General features: G+C 32.9%; 1 long non-coding RNA gene across 1 annotated transcript; it reads left to right on the top strand.

The window, feature by feature from the left end:
- Positions 1-13,803: 13,803 nt before the first annotated feature.
- On the top strand, positions 13,804-15,180 carry LOC147512121 (uncharacterized). Its single transcript, XR_015217141.1, has 2 exons — positions 13,804-14,016; positions 14,682-15,180. It is a non-coding gene; the product is annotated as an uncharacterized LOC147512121 (long non-coding RNA).
- Positions 15,181-15,249: the final 69 nt, after the last annotated feature.

Here is a 15,249-nt window from a genome sequence, read left to right as displayed (position 1 = left end):
AAGATAAAAAAAATACTTAAATTGAAATCTTCTAATGAAATCAAAGAGATTTGATTGTTTGAAAGGGAAACTAACCTTGTTGATTACATTATTCTCTCTAAAATAGAGATTCTCAACCTTATTTTTACAAAAATAGAATGTTTGAACAATATACGTACATATATGCACATGGGTTCGGGTTTTTCAGTTTTTTGATATTCTAACCTGAGCCCAACCCAAACCGAGTCGGATTTTCATTTTACAAAACCAAGCCCAGACCACAGATATGACATGTTAGCCCAGGACCAACAAAAGTCGGGTTTTAGTCCATCGGGCTTGGGCTAACCCGACACAAGTTCCACCCCTAGCCATAAACCAGAGGGGCAAGTTAACTTGGGCACTGGTTAGTGCTTAACTTTCAACTTCAACCAGTTTTTGAACCCGTCCTACGAATGGGTAGCGTTTTTTAATATTGTTTTTATAAAAGGTTATTTTTAATTATTTCATTAATAAATAATCATTAACACATTTTTTTTTTATTTTTTTTTCTTACAATATTATTTAACTAAAATGAAAAAAAAAACAATACTTGTATACAACACACGATTCATTAGAGGTAGAATACTTTAGTTTGCACGCCAATTAATTCAATTAGTGACTTTTGTCCCATGATCAGAATGAGCTTGTTGTCATGAAGAAATGTGCATGAAAGGTATATATGTTTAATTAAATATATTTAGACACTTGTTAGCGTCTTTAGCCTGTGAACTACATTGTTTTTTATTTACTTTCTATTATATATTTTATAACGATAATTAAAAATACAGTTTATTTAATTTTTTTTGGTAAAATTTTAAAAAATACTTACAGGTCGGGCCTGCTACATTGATAGTTAACAATCCAAAAGGCCCCAAAGTCCACTTGAAAAATTAATATATGTACATTGATTGTTAATGGTTCAATAGGCCAAAGTCCAATTGAATTAATAATCCATGTATTGATTTTTGAAGTATAATCCATTGCTTGGGTTTTTGGTTTTAAAATTTTTATTGTTTTTAAAACCAGTACAATGTAGTCGGGCATGTTTTTTTTTTTCAAATCTATTATTTTTGGGCCTGTCAATTTTTAGGCTTTTAATTTTGTTTGATGTGCTTAATGTATAAGCCCATTTGTTTGTATAATGAACACGTGGTAAGATTTGATTTATTCCACAGAAAGATAACACGTGTAAACTCACACTTTATTCTTAAAAAAATTTCACTGATAATACTCTCATCTGCATCTGCCCATCATTGATTGTATTACAAATTTCCTTGTTTGCTTTTTACAGAGTTATTTTTTTTTTGTTTTTGTTTTTATTTATTTATTTATTTATTTTATGAATAATTGATTTGAGTGTGCAGGAAGGATTTGCTTCTGTCAATATTTTTTTTGCAATGTTTGAAAAAATTGATGGTTTAACACATGACACTTTTGCTAAATGTATCTTCTTTAGTTGATTTTGAAATTGTATTTTTACTGTAGATAATTATTGCATTGAGTTGTATGGCAGACTTAAATTAATTTATTCGAAAACTTTCACGTTGGTTCCTAATTGATGGGGGTTTTAACTTTACTCACCGTAGTGTCTTTTATGTAATAGGTGGATTTTTTCTGTCTCAATGGTTGATTGCCTGGGTTAGTAATGAATTTTATTTGTCACCTAAACTTTTGGGAACTTAAATAATTATCCTAAATCATCGCGTCCAACTGTCCAAGGCTAGTGGTATCTCTATTGCATGTTTATCTTAAGGAATATTTACCCATTGAGGAGACTCAGTCTGTTGTGTAGCTTTGCAATACTATTTTCTTCCTTTTCCTGAAGATTCACATGTCGTAACTATAAGCTATCACACAACACCCCCTGAACTCTTAAAAGTAGATTAAGGATGAATTCGAATATTGAAAAACTTGATTTAGATATGGAACACTGGAAGTAGCTCAAGGTTTCAAGAAGACTTATTCAGATATATTTGCTATGTTCATAGATTATATTTCCCATGATTGGCTCAAGGGATGCAATGGATGCATTTAAACACTTGCTTCTTATATTAGTAAAGGTCTTTTGATTAAATATCATTTCTTCACCCAATCCTAAATGAGTGGTGTGTACATATATATCCATAACATGTAACCCTAAACACCTCTGACTTTCAGCTCATGCACACCCATTTTTTTTTATTATTATATATTAAGGCCACTTGGGCAGCTTTAATTAAGTTCTGCCTCTTCCACATCTCTAGCTCGATATCTTTTGTGAGCGGCTTCTTGTCCTGATGATTTGTCAATGGCATCATCAATTAAAACATGCATAAGCTCTTGCATTGTGTATATCTTAAGCTGCATGCATGTATGTCATACAATCACTGCATTCCAAACTTTATTTCTTGGATATACCATTGTTGACAAAAAAAAAATCAAATTTTTAGAGATGGCATAACTTATATGAAGCTTGCATAACTTGTATAAATGCAAAAATATATATAAAACAAAATCAATTAACCAAAACCAATTTCATCCCTAAATTGCATGAAGTAGGACGGACAAAATTCATACAATGAGTAGAGATGCTTTTCCAGATCTAAAGAGCATCAACCTTAGTATTGATAGTGCTAAATTTTGGTTTTAGGTATGTTTAATTAATCAATCTGCAAACAACCAAGCAACACTTTACAATGTGTATATAAGGCTATAAGCAATGGAAGTATCAAAAGTGTTCAAAGTTCAAACTTCAACTACGAACCATTTAACAAAGCAATCCAATAGAGAAAACCTAAGTAAAAACAATATAAGATTCAAAAGCAAGATATAAAACAAATGAGAAGTACAATTAAGCAATATAAGGTCCCTTTTCTTTTTATACCTTTCGGTGCAGGTTCAAATTGTTCTTTTCCTAGTCCCTAACTATTTCTTCTTTGCAACTTATTCTCAAAAAGCTTATATATACAACTTCACTTCATCAATTTTAATAATGGATGACCAATTTAAGGAATAGAAAACAGTTCCTAAGATTCTTATAATCGTTGCTTACTTGAAGATCCAATTAATAAGCCATAAAAAGGAGTGAATGATTCCCCCTAATCCAATCAAATTTGAAGTGATCGATCAAGCGACCCAAGATCCTGTGCAATCAATTTTTTCATAGAGGCACAAAAGCAGCATAGGCATTAGGCAGTCTTTACAATTCGGATTTGGGGTCCAGATCACAGTCTCATGTGCCTCAATTTCATTGTTTTTTGAGCAAAGTTCATACATGGTGGCTCAACATTGATGCTACTGCCCAGGTAGTCTACCGAGACAACTTCATACCTTACCCCTATTCTAGCCTTAAACCTGATGCTACACACGTATTCAATCTAGAAAACTGTTACAAAAATAAAATAAAATAATATAATATATATATATATATACAGCCCGGTTTCTAAAAGGACCTTAAATAAGTATCAAATCTAAAACATCCACAACTTCACCTATAAAATGATTTAAAACCTAATCTTTTGTGCATATGATCTATTAACCATAAAGAACATCTCTACAAAAATTCAACTCGTTTGATATCCTCTAACTTAGATAAAATTGTTTTCCACTTTTGAAAATATATATAAAGGTCTAGAAATGTCTAGTTTTTGCAATCATCTTTTGCCAATGTTAAAAATTGTCAAACGATTTGAATTTTTGTAGAGATGTTCTTTATGACATGTTTAGTAGATCATATGCATAAAATATTAAGTTATAAATTATTTTGTAGGTGAAGTTGTAGCTGTTTTAGATTTGGTACTTATTTAAGGCCTTTTTAGGAGCCGGCCATATATATATATATATATATATATATATATATAGTAATTCTCTAAAAAGTAGCTACTTAACTTAATGTAAAATAAGTACGTACGTAAAACTTCACCTAAAAAATGAATTCAAACCTATTTTTTTTTGTAGTTATGAAGCATTCATCATAATAATTATCTTCCCAAAATTTCAGCTCATTTGGAAACCTCTAACATAGATAAAAACTGTTGTCATCTTTAAAAAGAAATCTAACGGTCCAGAAATGTTGAGTTTTTGTAATTATTTTTTGCCAATGTTAGAGATTTCCAAATGAGTTGATATTTTGTAGAGATGATTTTAATATTGAGTATATCATATCAACAAAAAAAAAAAATTTTAAATTTATTTTGTAGGTAAAATTTTACTTACGTACTTATTTTAAAGTTAACTTAAGTAGCTATTTTTTAAGAGAAGGACTGTATATGCGAAAAACCATTATGTGAGAATAAAGTAAAAACAATGTATTAATTCATAAATACCCCGAGATAATAGTATAACAAACAATAAAACTTGTAGACAAATAATAACAATAAAAGCTAATTCATACGATTGTTTGTAATTTTCCTAGTTACCTTTAACTTAACTTAACTCGGTGAGCTATGAGCTTATACTTGCAGTCTCATACAGAGTCACTCCCTCTCTTTGTTTGAAAGAACAAAGGGCGCTTTTGCAGGTTCCTCTTCTTCCATTAGTGGAAATACCTCAATAGAATAGTTAGTAGATCATATCCACAAAATATTAGCTTTTAACTCATCTTGTAAATGGGCATGGTATAAATCATAGTATAAAAAACCATGGTAAACGGATCCCTCCTTATATATATTAGTGCTCTCATCTGGACTCCTTTAACAAAATAAAGTCAGGACCTATTAAAATTCACGTGAGCACTCCCACTTTTCTCTCGGTTTCCAATTCTATCTCTTCTAATCATTAACTACTCCTACATTCTCTCTCTTTTAGTATATTATCTCTTCAGTAATTACTAGATTTTGGACCTGGGCATACGCCCGGGACCTATTAAATATTTTGTGTGCTGAAAAGGCTTTACAAAATGTCTCACACAAATTTTCGAATAAAAATATATTTTTATTGAAAATAAACCTAAATACGTTAATGACCAACGATTATAGTGCATAAGTACTTGGAAACTAAGGGATCAAATTGAGATAGCCTCTTCACTTTGTGGTTTAGAATATTAATCTGTAATTTTCAAATGAAATTATTTTAAACTCGATTTAGTTTGTATAATAGTTTTATTAGATTTATGGTGATTTAGCAGTAAATCATCACCGTTCGACTTACGTACTAATGTGTACAAATCACAAAAATAGATTGATTGTTTCCATATCCTCAAAGAACTACTCCCAGTTGAAAGGATTTATCACATGAACGTCTCCTACAAATGGGTGTCGTTATATTAAATTATTCTAAAAAATATTAGCAACTATGCATAGCTATGAGATATAAAAATTATATTAATTACTCATTTAAATTTCTTGCACCACTCTCTATAAAATGGAAGCATCAAATCTTGATAAAACTCATTGACTTCTTTTTATTGTTAGGTTTAATAATAGAAGTTTGATTGAAGTTTTGTGAGAATGCCTAATGTGGCGAAGATAATATTGAAGCTACTTGAATAGCAAGACATTTCCAATCACAATAAAAGAATTATAATAAACACTACTTGAAATGCAAAACTATATTTGTCGAGACATTTATTCCCCCTACATATAATACAAATATGTTTTAGGGTTATTAGTTCAATGCATTTGCATAAAGTTTCTGATTTTTCATTAATTATTCTTTAAGGTTAGTTTAATGTATTACGTTGCATCCAGTTTCCAATTTCTCATTAATTATTCTTTGAGATTAGTCAATGCAGTTTCATCAAGTTTCCGATTTCCCGTTAATTATTATTTGAGGTTAGTTCAGTACAACTGCATCCACTTTATGATTTCCCGTTATTTATTCATTAAAGTTAATTCAGTACAGTTGCATCCAGTTTTCGATGTTTCGTTAATTAGTCTTTGAGATTAGTTCATTGCATTTGCATCCAGATTCCAATCTCCCGTTAATTACTCTTTGAGGTTAGTTCAATACATCTGCATCCAGTTTCTGATTTCCCGTTAATTGTTTTTCTAGGTTAGTTCGATAGTTTACAATTTCTATACAATTTGCATACATATAAGAGTCTATTTTTATAAACTCACTTTTGTTTTGGGTTTCTAATTACTCGCAATTACTCATGTGAGAAGGCTGAAAAAGTGGACATTTATGCTTTGAGGTCAGTGCGATGCTGTTACATCTGACTTCCGATTTCTAGTTAACTATTTTTTGAGGTTATTTCAATATATTTGCATCCAATTTCTAATTTCCCGTTAGTTAATATCTTATTTTAGTTTAATGCAGTTGCATCCAGTTTTTAGTTTTTCGTTAATTATTCTTTGAGGTTAGTTCAATGCAGTTGGATCCAATTTCCGATTTTATGTTAATTGCTCTTTGAGGTTAGTTCAATGCATTTGCATCAAGTTTTCGATTTCCCGTTAATTATTTTTTGAGGTTAGTTCAATACAGTTACATCAAATTTATAATTTTCCATTAATTATTCATTTAGGTTAGTTCAGTGCAGTTACATCAAATTTATAATTTCCCATTAATTATTCATTTAGGTTAGCTCAGTGCAGTTTCATCCATTTTTTAATGTTTCGTTAATTAGTCTTTGAGATTAGTTCATTATATTTGGATCCAGTTTCCGATTTCCCATTAATAACTCTTTAAGGTTAGTTCAATACATCTGCATCTAGTTTTTGATTATTTATGTTTTTAGGTTAGTTCGATACAATTATATCCGGTTTATGATTTTCCATTAACTATTCTTTGAGGTTATTTCAATGCATTTGCATTTAGTTTCCGATTTCCCACCAATTATTCTATGAGGTTAGTTCAATGCAGTTGCATTCGGTTTTTTATTTTATGTTAATTATTTTTTGAGTTAAGTTCAATGCATTTGCATCCAGTTTCATGTTTCCCATTAATTATTATTTGAGGTTTTTTTGATGTATTTGCATACCGTTTCTGATTTTTCATTAAATATTTTTCAAGGATTTGCATCCAATTTCTAATTTCTCATTAGTTACTCTATGTCGTTAGTTTAATGCAGTTTGCATAAAGTTTCCGATTTTCCGTTAATTACCCTTTGAGCTCAGTTATGTATTTGAATCCAGTTTCCGATTTCCTTATAATTATCCAATGTGGTGTATAATACCAACTTCTAATGATCCATCTGTAGTGTCCTTACAAACATGACATAAAAAGTAAATTATGCTTAATTTACTATGTGGGATCACCGAAGATTATCCAGTTCCCGATTTCCCGTTAATTATTATTTAAATTATGCATGACTCACTATGTGGAATCTTCAAAGATTATCTACGAACGGGTGTTGTTATATTAATTATTCTAAAAATTATTTGCAAATATGCAGAACTATTATATATTAATATTATATTGATCATTCAACCAAATTTTTTATAACGTGAAAACCTCACTCTCCATTAAAAAAAAAGAACTCACCATTGATAAAACCCTTCAACTTCATTTTGTTGTTTAATAATAGAAGTTTGATTGAAGTTTTGTGAGGTTGCCTAATAAGGCAAATTTCATATATATTGAAGCTACTTGAATAGCAAGGAGTTCCCAATCATATGGAAAGAGATAAGATAAATACCATTTTAAATGCAAAACTATACTTATCGAGACATTCCCACAACATATAACCCACTATGTTTTGAGGTTTGTTCAATATATTTGCATTTAGTTTCTGAATTTCCATTATTTATATTTTGAGGTTAGTTCAATGCAATTGCATCCAATTTCCAATTCCCGTTATTTATTTTTTGAGATTAGTTCAATGCAGTTGCATCCAGTTTCTGATTTCTTGTTAATTATTCTTTTCGTTAGTTCAATACATTTGCATCCAATTTCCAATTTCTTGTTGTTAATTGTTATATTATTTGAGGTCAGTTCAATGTATTTGCATCCAGTTTCTGATTTCCAGTTAATTATTCTGTGAGATTAGTTTAATGCATTTGCATCCAGTTTCTGATTTCTCGTTTATTATTTGATAAAGTTGTATTTTCATCTAGTTTCCGATTTCCCGTTAATTATTGTTTGAGGTTAGTTCAATGAGTTTGCATTCAGTTTCCGATTTCCCGTTAATTATTTCTTGAGGTTTTGCATCCAGTTTATTTTTTGAGATTAGTTCAGTACAGTTGCATCCGGTTTCCGATTTCCTGTTAATTATTTTTTTAAGATTAGTTCCACACATTTGCATTATGTTTCCAATTTATAATTAATTTTTCTTTGAGGTTAGTTCAATGCAGTTGCATCCAGTTTCTGATTTTCCGTTAATTTAATCTTTGAGGGTTAGCTCAATGCATTTGCATCCAGTTTCTGATTTTCCGACAATTATTATTTTTTATGTTAGTTTGATATATTTGCATCCAAGTTTTAATTTTCCGTTAATTATTCTTTGAGGTTAGTTTAATGCAATTCTATCCATATTCTGATTTTCTATTAATTACTTTTTAAGATTAGTTTAATGCTTGCATTTGCATCCAGTTTCCGATTTCCCATTAAATATTATTTGAGATTAGTTCGATGCATTTGCATCCAGTTTTCGGTTCCACATTAATTGTTTTTTTACGTTAGTTTCAATCAGTATTATATATATTTTAAAATATTTGTCATTATTGCTTTGCCGTTTTTTTTTTTTTTCATTTTCTATTATATATTTTGTGATGTTATATTTTGTATAATTGTTTTTAACTATGTTTTGAGGCCGTATTAAGGATATATTCGAAATAAGTCGGTGCTTTATCATAGACACTAAAATTGTATGATTTGTAATAGGGAATTAGTTTTTATAAATCACCTATTTTTTTACCAATTTTTTTTTATTTGATCAAATATATAATAATTGGGACACTAAAAGTGTTTGATTTGTAATAGGAAATTACTTTCTACAAATCACCTATTTTTTAGCAATTTTTTTTTAATTGATCAAATATATACGAATTAGAAATACACTCAAACTATCCAAAGAGGTTCAATGTACGTGAGATTATAGGTTATTAGAAAATACTATCTTTCATATTAAAGTGTCACATAAGATAGAGAAAAGGCTAACTCCCATATTAGAGTGCCACATAAGAGAGAGAAAATCTTCCTTTAAAGGTTTCTGCTTTAGTATATAGATAGTAGATTTCCTAAAACATAATAAAGACTCCTACTTGTTTCTCTCTCTTAGCATGTGGTTACCTTTTTCTTCCGGAATACTGATTCACTCATATTCTCTCCCTCTTTCTCTTTGCTAGTGTTGACTAAATTAATTAATTACATAGGCTAAACCAAAAGCAATGTACAAATGCATTGGAATTAGTTCTTTACTACTAAAAGTAATAACATTCACAAGAAATTCATAGTATGTAGAAAAATAACATAGCATGCAATCTCTCACTTTATACCAACCCAAATTCTCACTGTACTTCTCCCTACGGTCCTACACTCCAACCAACTTTATTTCTCTAACTTCACTACTATTACCAGCTCCATTTCTCACAACTTCAGTTTTAACACTTCATAACACATGTATAGTCTGACACGCATGCTCCTTTAAAAAACAACTTCATCTCCAATTCCATTCTCACTTGTCATTTGCCGAGTTACCACCATCCGTTGAACCTATAATTTCCACCAGTATATATCAGTATAACAAAAAAAAAAAGGGAAAAACACATGAATTAAATAATCGAACATTACCTGTTAACATAGGATAATTTCTTTTGTCATGTGATTGTCCACTAAGTCCACATCCATTACAACGCCTAGCAGAAACTATTGCTTTTTCTTTTTCCCTTTTGTAATCTATGTTTCCCACATCCCTTGGCCCTAACCATATTTGGTTCATTCAAAGTCCACTGCCGAGATATTTTTTCCTTCGGAGTGACTCCAGCCCCTCTATTAGCGATCACTTCCTTAATCTTTTCATGAACCAATTTCATATGTTGCTCGTAAATTTCACTTGTCTCTTCATAAGCTACAACATCATCGATTACCCTTGAAGTAAGATGATATAATTTTCTATTCCGCAATAGCACAAAATTGTCGCTATTTTCTTTCACAATTTTCTCGCCATCTTCTATAATTATTTCCAGCTTTGCATCTTTTCTCCATCTGCTCAGTATATATAAGCTGGCAAATAAACAATTTGACTGGCTCTCAAATAAGCCAAAATGTGTCTGCAAGGAATTCCTTCAAATTCAAATTTCTTATAGCTATAACTTGCAAAATTTAAGGCCTTCTCATAAACAACCTTACGAGCTCTAGAGTTTATTGCACTTGCCCTTTTCACCATGTAAACAATCTGCTCTTCATTATCTATTGAAGTTTCAATCAAGTACTCCAAACTCTGCCATAACTCAATCTGAAATCGAAGAAAAATAGACAGGGTATATATTTCAGACATCTGCTTCTCCATGGAGATCGGTGTCTTCATCACCGGACGTTCATTGTTATCAACGTGGTCAGCTTCCAGTTCTTTGTGACGTTGGTATTCAAGTGCCCGATTAAACCGAGTCACAAATTCATTTAACGAATTGTCTTTGGAGATATATCTCTTGAAAAATGCATGCCCACTTTCTGCTCTTTGACTACTTGACATACCAGCTGAGAAAATATGTTTCACAAATGAAGGAACCCATTCCGAACGAATATCATACAACGCAGCTAACCAAGTATTATCTTTTAACTTACTTTTTTGTAATATATCTTTTAACCTACCTCAAACTCTTTCACGGTTTCTGAATCCCAGATACATCTTTGAAACTCAATAAAGTGATCTCTATAAATGATTGCATCCAACTTTTCAAAAACTTGCTAAGAATGTGCCAAATGCAGTATCTATGATATGTATTCGACAGAACATGAGCAATAGCCGTTGACATTGCAGGGTCTTGATCGGTGATAATAATTTCGGTGGACCAACTGACATTATTTCCATCCAGCTTTCAAATAGCCAAGCAAATGAACTTGCTGTCTCGTCACTCAAGAATGCACAACCAAACATTATAGTCTGACCATGGTTATTTAACCCTGTGAATGGTGCAAAGATCATTTCATATTTATTGGTCTAGTAGGTAGTATCAAACACAGCCACATCACCAAAAAGCTTGTACGCCTTTATCAACGTTGCATTAGCCCAAAAACAGCGGGTCAATCTATTTTCATCGTCTGTTTCTATTTTGAAAGCAAATAATGGATTTTTTTATTTCTCAGATATAAAGTACTCCATTAATAACTCCGCATCATGCCCACCTACCGATTTCTTCAAATCTCTAACAAGGTTTCTAATGTCTTTTTTGTACAACCAATATTTTGTATTCCACCCGTTTCCATTGAAAGAATGCTAATTTGCTGGTTTATAGGTATATTGGCTGATGAAAGAAGTTGAGATAATGATTTTTGCATCAGATATGCCACGATGAGATCTCAATAAATATACCTTATGGGGGGTTGAAAGAGAATGACTGTGACCTTTGATAAATTGGCTGACTCTGTAATTTGATCCCAATTTGCTTTTTACAACTAACAACTTTGCTTTGTAACATTCACGTACTATCCCACTACGCCTTTTCTTTTCTCCCACATCTTTTTGGTTGGGTTTACCTTCTTTGAAGCAACAATACTCTTTCCGGGTGGTTTTGCTTTCTTTGTTCTTCTTAGTAGAATTACTCCGTATACTGAAGCCAGCCTCCTTTGCATAATTATTATAAAATTCATCTAGACATTGAAACTCTTGGTCAATTTTCGGTTTACAATCATCTTTTACTTGAGGCATGAAAAACAAATTCTCAGATTGTTCTTCCAAATTCAATTGTTCAGAATCCACACCCATTCTCATAAATAATACTCAATATAATTCTCAGCAAAAACAAGATTATTAATTAGGTGGAGAACTGAATAGGGTAAATAAAGAGAAATTATTAGAGATTATTAAGTTTAAAAAAAAATGAAGAGGGTGAGATTGCGTGAGATTGTTTGTAAAGTGTGAGAAAATAGCTAAAAGTGGTATATTGGTATATGTGAAGAAAAAGGTAACCACACGCTAAGAGAGAGAAACAAGTAGGAGTCTTTATTATATATGTTATAGGAAAGACCTAGGCTACTCCGAGGATATCCTCATAGGGATGAGTGTGCCGATACCGTTGGATCCGAGATCCAACGGTCCGAAAATCAAAAACAAAAAGGAAGAGAGAGAATGTGAATTTGTTTTTGATTTTCGGATCGTTAGATCTCGGATCCAACAGTATCGGATGCCGTCCCTATGAGGATATCCCCGGGGTAGACGAATTCGGAAATGAAATAATTGCTGGAGAGAGAATGTACTAAAGAGAGAGAATGTAGGAGTAGTTAATGATTAGAGGAGAGAGAATAAAAAGAGAGAGAATTGGAAACCGAGAGAAAAGTAGGAGTGCTCACATGAATTTTAATAGGTCTTGATTTTATTTTGTTAAGGGAGTCCGGATGAGAGCACTACTATATATATATATCAGGCCGGCTAGGTAGACAGCAATATTTCGGACAACATACCAATAGCAAAATTTCGGCCGTTGGATCATCTAAATCTAAATCTGATCAAAACACTAAATATCGAAATCAAACACCAACATATATCCATAAACTTACGAAGGGTTTTCTCTCTACTATTCCTCTCTCCGATTTTCTCCGAATCCAAACCCAACACCTCCAGATTCAACACCTCCAACACAAAATCAAAGTGGTCTACTGGCTTGTGCTCTTCCTGTCAAGTTGCAAACGATGCCGTGGGTAGTGTGAGGGAGTAATATTCACATCTAATGAATATTAGACACGTGTCCAGCATAAACAGAAATACCACAATCGATCTCATGTCAACGTTCTCAAAGCTCACTTCATAAGCAACTCGCCTTATGTAGGTGGTCTACTTGTGTGAGGGAGTAATATTCACATCTAATGAATATTAGACACGTGTCCAACATAAACAGAAATACCATACCGATCTCATGTCAACGTCCTCAAAGCTCACTTCATAAGCAACTCGCCTTATGTTGGTGGTCTACTTCAGCTCACTCCAGGATAACGCAGGTCGAACAGACGATCTCACGCAAAACGCCTCAACTTATGACATCATCTCTTATCCATATGCAATCATTACCGAAGGTGTGCTTTCACAAACCACTGCCACAAGCTACTAATCACTGCCACCAGCTATTGACCGCTGCCGCAAGCTACTTGCCCAGACTACTAATCCCCATCATCACAGCAGACCTATAAAGACAGGTCTTGCACGCCTCCTTAATCGAGACCCCACGCAGGTGATACACTTTACATGTGGTGGGCGAGGATTCATTCTCAACATCTATAAATACCCCTCCTATGAACTACGCCAGACCTGATTCTTGTCTCCCTCACGAATCAAGAGCAAGATACGTAGGCAGTTCGCTCCTAAGCCGAACTCGGTCCCAATAATAACCCTTTCCAGTTCCCATCCAACTGTATTTGTAAAGGAAAGCTGAATCACGCCTTTACAGGTAGTATTTGAATTGTTGGTTCCTTCGTTGCAGAGCAAAGAACAATGGAACTTTACCAGAACGATGGGGCGTTATGAAGTTTGGAATATGGGCGCTATGGAAATCCTACTACTGAGTCTTAGGAGAAAGATAAGGTTGTTCTACTTTTCGATGTCTGTATATTCATTCATGAAAGTCATAGACTCATAGCTTCTATCATAGTTTATAACGCCAGGAGATTAATAGTGACCATTTCTCTTGTTATGTGCTCTCTTTGTATGCATAGTGTTTGCGAATTGAGTTCCAGGATTCTTGTTTAATGTCATGAAACTTGATCTTTTTTAGGTGGCTCCATCGGGATGGTCTGAAGGGGAATGCAAAGGTAAAGTTGGATAGTTTCCATCAGATTATATTATGTAACAAAACGTCATAGGATTCCAACTAGTAATGTGTCCACTGAAGTTTTCTAGACATGCCTCTGTACTCAACTGCTTAGTAACTTGAGCTTGTGAGGTGGAGAAGAAGGCAATAAAGTTAGACAATGGAGTTCAGAACAAAATTGGTATAGCTGAACCCCCATTATTCTTAAGCTCGTTCATGTGTTATTTGACTGATTGGGTTTGACTTTGTGTATCCTAAAAAAGTTTGTGAATGATTTGTTGAATACTTTTGCTTGCTTATTTTATTTAGCCCACGATATGTCGAGCATGGGATTGTTTTGCATATGGGAAAAAACTTTTAGATATCATGAGACACGAGTACTTTGATTTAGATGAACATATTATTGGGTACTATTACTACTAAATGATGTACTACAACAATCTTTGAGTTTTCACTTTTTTGCTGCAAAACTTTTCAATGCTACTAGGGTAGTTGACCTGGTATCTTGTCTTTTAGGAGACACCTTGAAAATGATCTGAGTTTAATCCCTCAAGAACGTCGAGGGACCTTTAACTTTGTACTTAATAATTGTCAGATCAGTAACACCCTTCTAACTAAGTTTTGGAGCTCATGGGGACAAACTTTGGATAAAAGTAATTGTGGCTAACATGCTTGTGATTGCACTTTATGTGCTAAATGCTAATACATCCTTGAGTTTGTATGATCATTTTTAACCAATAATTGACTTAAGTCTGTGGTATACGCATTTCTTTGCTTGCTGGATTCTATTTAGAGCTCTTCCGCTGCATATACATGGATGTTGGGGAATAATTGTTTTTTCTTCAGGATGGCATGCTACTAAGTACACGAGAAACAATCCAAATTACAGGGTTTGACAGTTTATTGGTGGCGTCAAGTTCGGTGAGATGGAGCGTGACTGTCTTCTTGCCCCTGGAGCTGCTGCCAACTTGCATGAACGCCTATTCACTCTTAGTGACTTCTCCCATATGCATATTTGTGGAAAATGCTTGCATATTTCAAATGTCATTCAAAGATCGGTTGCTTGTGGAGGCAAGATTAGAAGACCATTCTGCAGGTTCTGTGATTCTGCCGAGCATGTTGTGAAGGTCAATGTACCTTATGAGGTGAAGCTTCTCTGTCAGGAGCTATTCATTATGGGAATTTCTGTGAAGTTTGGGACGGAGCCTTGTTAAGGCCAAGTATTGTAATGTAAATGATACAGTGAAAGCTTATATCTCCACTAACTTACTTGGAGCGATCAATACATGTACGAATGTGTAATATACTTAAGTTTTAAACGCATCTGGTGCATGCCGTTACCTAAGCTTTGTGTCCGTAACTCTGTATTTTGTTTTACCAATTTTTTTGTTGTTTGCAGGATTCATGATTATTA

Source organism: Coptis chinensis, chromosome 3 (assembly GCF_015680905.1).
Source record: "Coptis chinensis isolate HL-2020 chromosome 3, ASM1568090v1, whole genome shotgun sequence".
Classification (NCBI taxonomy): domain Eukaryota; kingdom Viridiplantae; phylum Streptophyta; class Magnoliopsida; order Ranunculales; family Ranunculaceae; genus Coptis; species Coptis chinensis.
This window is presented reverse-complemented; position numbering and strand designations above follow the sequence as displayed.